We start from the raw sequence: 5,648 nt of genomic DNA, 5'->3' as shown, positions 1-5,648 counted from the left end.
CAGGCTAGCCACAGTGGCCCTTAGTTCCGCCCACCTGCTCTGTTTTCTTAGGATAATTTAGGCATTTTCTCTTTAGTGGAGGCAGGGGAGTTAGAGTTATGTCCGTCTTCTTCCATACCTTCATCCGTGGGTGGTTCTGTCGTCTGTGTTTTGTGCTTTTTCCACGTGTGAGTCTCACCTTGGTCCTTAGAGGTGGGTGGAGACCACCAAATCCAAGTTTTCCTTTGTGTTGGCAGTATCGCGGCTTTCGTCGTGTTCCCTCGTTGTGAAGTACAGGTTCAAGGAGCCTGGCCATTCCACTTCAAATTTTTTTAGTAGTTTTCAGGTACTGCGGAAATAGCCGAATGCTTACCTTTCGGCTATTCGACACAAGATTTTATGCCCAAGAACAGCTAACTTGGCTATGGCTGAGAAAGATCCTTAAGCTCCTCACGTCGTTGACGGGAATCGAACCCAGGACACTCCTTCCACCAGGCTTATGGTTGCGAAGCGCATAGCCACTAGGCTAACCGCGAGGACAAATTGAGGACACCAGTAATAACAGCAAATGCAGAGTATGCATTCAGAAAGATGAGACTGTAGAACATCTGTCAGTGCCTGAAGCACGTTAGCCCAAACTGATTATAAATACCGCAGCGATCAAGTGGCCAAAACAATTCATTGCCATGAGTGCGCAAAATATGGTTTTCCTATTTCTGATAACTTTCATGCTGATAACTTTCCTTCTTCTGATAACTGATGTCCGCATGAAATCAGTTATGCTGATATCAGTTATCAGAAGTGACCTCAGCATGAAATCGAGACTGTATTGGAAAATAGAACAACAGCATTTTTCTGTGACTTTTGAATACAAATTATGGGCATTGGATCACCCAGACTTCACATCAAAATTATTGAATTGAACATCGACAAGTTTGGATTAATGGCATCGCTGTACCCAATGATAACGAGATCAACAAAATAGTGCTGAAAGAAAATTAATCAATAAGTAGATCGAAAGTTGGGCAGCTGAGGCCTAAACACACCAGAGTAAACAGCGTTGTTTCGTTGCTCCTGGGGCAATATCGCAGAAGCTGTCTAACTATTTACAAGAATTAAACATGCAAGAATTGACCACATATGATTTATTGAAAAACGGCATTAATTAGAACAGTCCAGGATTTCTCATGCTACCTGACAAGAAGGTTCGTTAATCTTTGGAAGAATTACTCTGTATTACCAGACAAATTGTTATTTGAGTGATAATGCTATTTCGACTCTGTTTCAACTGTGTGAATAAAGTAACAAGAGTAATTAAAACGTTTGGCTAGCTGTTGCTTGTGAATGGCTACAAGATAGAGGTTGACATCCATCCCCTAGTGCTTTAAGCAGAGATAGGATTAAGCCGACTCGGGTAACCTGCTTCGGAATTCAAAGGCGTTAGCTTATTACGAACTATATTTATATTAATAATATATTATGTAAAACGTACTGAAAGGAGTCTCCTTCATTCATTCATTTAGTGTGGTATATTATATTATCTACTATGCGTAATAAACATACTAATTTTAAAATTGGATAGTATTCTGGCCACGCAAAAAATAAAAACATTTCGATTAAAATATCCCAATACATAACCAGATGATATGATTAATACTGTAGTTTATTATTCACTATTTAATAAAAATTTGATGTCTAAAGAAATGTATATATAAAAACGTCTTTGAACTAGAATTACACTGAAATCGATTGAATATTTCTTTAAAAAATCTTCATCTATTTTTAAAAATTGAATTTAATTTTTTAAAACCCCGATTACTTTATGCTATTCCTTATATACGTGTCGGGAACATTTCAAACGTCGGTTGCTCAGGTTTCCCTTCGTAATTCGTGATAATCTTTCGCCTTTTATTAAAGATTACGTGGAGGGAAGCATTGAATGAGCCTTCTGCAGAATTTTTGTAGTCCCACCTAGCGGTGCGACTTATTATTAAAACATAAAAATTAAATATGATTACTTTAGAATTCGGAGTGTTTTCTGTTTCAAGATTTGAAAATTTATTTTACTATTCACTGACATAATAATAATAATAATAATAATAATAATAATAATAATAATAATAATAATAATAATAATAATAATAATAATAAATCTTTGAAACTTTAGTCAGCTAAATAAAAGAAATTTGAAAGCCTTTGAAATATCCTTAATGTTTCAAGGTCTTTACCATCTTTTCCTGACCTTGAGACACAAAGAAATTATCTCAGACTAGTTTAATAGTGTTTTCAAGCTGCAGAATGCGATCCGTCATTATTGGACCCTGAAGTCAAAGTAGCAAGTCCTGAACATATTTTGAAATGAAATATGATTTCTCATACATTTCGTAGCTTGAACACGTTTACCCGTGAACGTGACATATGACACGTTTCCCTTCCAGAGCGAACTCGAGTCGCTTCCACGACGAGCGAGAGAATTTTTATAAAGTTTTAAATACACATACAGCATAGTAATTTGAATGTTTTCGGTTGAATTTTAAATTATTATCGCATTGAAGGTAATTCACAGTGACTGAAGATCAGCAGTCTTGTACGCTCGGCATATTCGGGTCGACTTCGTTCCAGATGTGTCCAATTCGAACTAATCGTTGCTTCATATAATACACAGAAAGGCCACTGAATTAGAAACTTCGCAGAAATCAGTGATTTCCATGCGACTGACAACATCATCCTCTTCAATTCGGTATGCATCGTAAGGAGAGATATCGGTCAGGATCGCCCTTAATTAAATGTTTTTAGTCATTTGGACTCACACAGGAGGTTCTTTTTGTCCTTACAAGTCTTCACATAATGAACGGTTCTGATATATCCTCATTAGTCTTCAACATTTCTTTGATACATTTCATTGTGCATGATTTCGAAGGCAAATAAATTTGCGTGTAGAAGTCCTATAGTTAGTGAGCATTATATCCTTATATTTCATATATAGCATTATATTTCATTTCAATCATGTGGAAAGCTTTGATTAAGTCTTTTTGGTTAGTATTACAGCGTACTTTATAATAGTAATGAAATTATTAAAACAATGTAGGCTGTCTCCTATTCTCTAACGGTGGACGTTCACTGCCTCTGAACCCCACTATTAGATCGTGCTAAAACGCCTAATTTTTTACTCCTTTTGGGAATAAAACGACTTAACGGGTCTTTTATATATCGATGTAAATGTACATATAGAAAGTTATAGAAAGATGAAGAAAGTTAAAAAACTTATCATCTTTCTCTCATCCAGAGATTTTCATTAATAAGCTTAAGCACATTTTTGGCTACTTGTATTTATATGGCTTCTGCATTACTTCAACTCTCGTGTCTCTCCCGGGTCTGGCTCCCACAGATGAGATCTCAATAAAGGTAGAAACCGGTCTGGGTAGTGGCCCTTCCCATTATGCATTGCGCTATAAACGTCCGAAAGGGGGTGTGCTTTGCATTATTGCGTAATACATACTAATGCAAGTGAAGTCATCACCTCTATATACAAGTACTTCAGACGTGAATTTATTTCACGCGCAGAATGTTCTTTTTGCTTTAACGTTACGCTAAGCCCAAGGTAAAAATCTTTATAATATATATATATGTGTGTAGAAAGTATTTTACCTTGGGTATAATAAATGTCAAAGATACCAAGCTATTTGAAACCTGGTTTTACTCCATTTCCGAAGTAAGCAAACAGACAAATAACGGACAGACAAATAAAACAGACAAATTACGTGCAGGCGCAAACTTGACTTATTTTTCTGTTTGCTTACTTGGGAAATGGAGTAAAACCAGGTTTAAAATAGCTTGGTATCTTTAACAATATATATATATATATATATATATATATATATATTTTTTTTTTTTTTTTTTTTTTTTTTTTTTATTGGTAAGCAGATTGTCTCCGTTTCTAGACATTTTAAATATTATTTAATGACTGATTTCCGAGCTAATAGAGAAATAAGGAAATTTAATATAACCACACAACTAGTTTCGTCGGAATGACGACTTCCTCAGGTGTGATGACATAAAAAAACAAATAAAAGATCGTAAAAAAACATTTTGCACCATTACAACGACAGATTATTAAAAACTGAAGTTAAGTTTCAATTGGAGTCCTAGCTACATTTCTACAGTTAAGCACATGCGAGCGTATAACTTCACGAGTTCGCCAGTATCGAATTGCAGAGCTATGTGAGTCTGGCAGACGATAACTGAGATTGCTGTTCATGTGGGAAGACTCAAGGATTATTTCTTTTGATTCCAGGATACGACATTCTAATTCATCGTAACATTTATGAAGGTTGGATGTTGAATTCCAATCTATTTGATGTTGGCGACAGTCATCATTGGAGTTAACTGAGAACAAGACGCGGCTGGAGATGGCGCTGGCTCTGGTTCTGTATGAGATGTCTCTCTGTTGTTCTTCGAGACGTAGATAGACAGACTTTTCACTTTGGCCGTAATATGGTTTTCCACAGTCGCATATCATTCTGTAGACATCTGGACTGTAGCTCGCTTAACTCCAATGATGAAAGCCGCCAACATCAAACAGATTGGAATTGATATGGAAGTACAATAAAATATGTATTTAAGAGTAGAAATGTAGCTCGGACTCCAATTCAAACTTAACTACAGTTTTTAATGATGTGTCATTGTAACGGTGCAATGTTTTTTACGGTATTTTATTTGCTTTTTATGTTATCACACCTGACGAAGTCGGCATTCCGACGAAACTAGTTGTGTGGTTATATTAAATTTCCGTATTTCTCTATTATCTCGGAAATCCCTCATTAAATAATATTTAAGATGTCTAGAAACCGAGTCAATCTGCTTACCAATAATCATATTCCTTATGACGAGGATAAACAGCAGCTTATAAAAGTATATCAGAAGACTCTCAGGAGCATTGGACTTTTCATCAACAGGCTTATTTTCTTAAACCGTTGTAAGTTTTATTCAATTATTCCCAATTTCCTACAATTCAAAGAAATCATAACAATAGAACGGGCACAAAGAATTTACCGGAAAGCAAAACTAGAACTGTTGTCTGAAAGGATTATTGATATGAAACGCAGTTTCGTATTAATAATCCTCTCGCTCATCGTGCCAGGAACGTATTGTCAGACGAAGTAGAGCTCAAAAATGAACTGAAACATCTTAAAAGGACTTTCACAAATCATGTTTACTCTTCCAAAAGTATTAATAAACTACTATACCACCATCATCAAAACACTGTTGAGGTTTCGACCAACCCAGAGCTTACACTCCTTACCACACATAAGTTCTCTCACCCCTAAACTGGCAAGAATTTTGAAGTTCAATATCAAAGTGTGTTTCTCCACTCTACCTAAACTCTAGCCAATTCTAAGCCACCCCAATGAAAATCATCACCATCTTCGGTTTCCAGGTGTCTACAGAATCGTATATGCGACTGTGGGAAAGCACATTACGGCCAAACTAAACTACGTCTCGAAGAACACCAGAGAGGCATCTCATAAAATAGAACCACAGCCAGCGCCCTCTCCAGCCACATCTTGTTCCCAGTTAACTCCAGTGATGTTATGGTGACAATGATGAAACCAATGAGTATATTCCAAATAGATTGGAAATGAACATCCAACATTCATAAATTTTCAATG

General features: G+C 36.1%; 1 non-coding gene across 1 annotated transcript; it reads left to right on the top strand.

Moving 5' to 3' along the window:
• The first annotated feature begins 1,844 nt into the window (after positions 1 to 1,844).
• On the top strand, positions 1,845 to 1,964 carry LOC150097762 (U5 spliceosomal RNA). Its single transcript, XR_016549770.1, has one exon. It is a non-coding gene; the product is annotated as a U5 spliceosomal RNA (small nuclear RNA).
• The last annotated feature ends 3,684 nt before the right edge of the window (positions 1,965 to 5,648 follow it).

This window comes from Typopeltis vanoorti, chromosome 17 (assembly GCF_054136105.1).
Source record: "Typopeltis vanoorti isolate ZY-2024b chromosome 17, IOZ_Tvanoo_1.0, whole genome shotgun sequence".
In the NCBI taxonomy this organism is placed as follows: domain Eukaryota; kingdom Metazoa; phylum Arthropoda; class Arachnida; order Uropygi; family Thelyphonidae; genus Typopeltis; species Typopeltis vanoorti.
The sequence above is the reverse complement of the archived record's forward strand: the minus strand, read 5'-3'. Positions and strand labels throughout refer to the sequence as shown.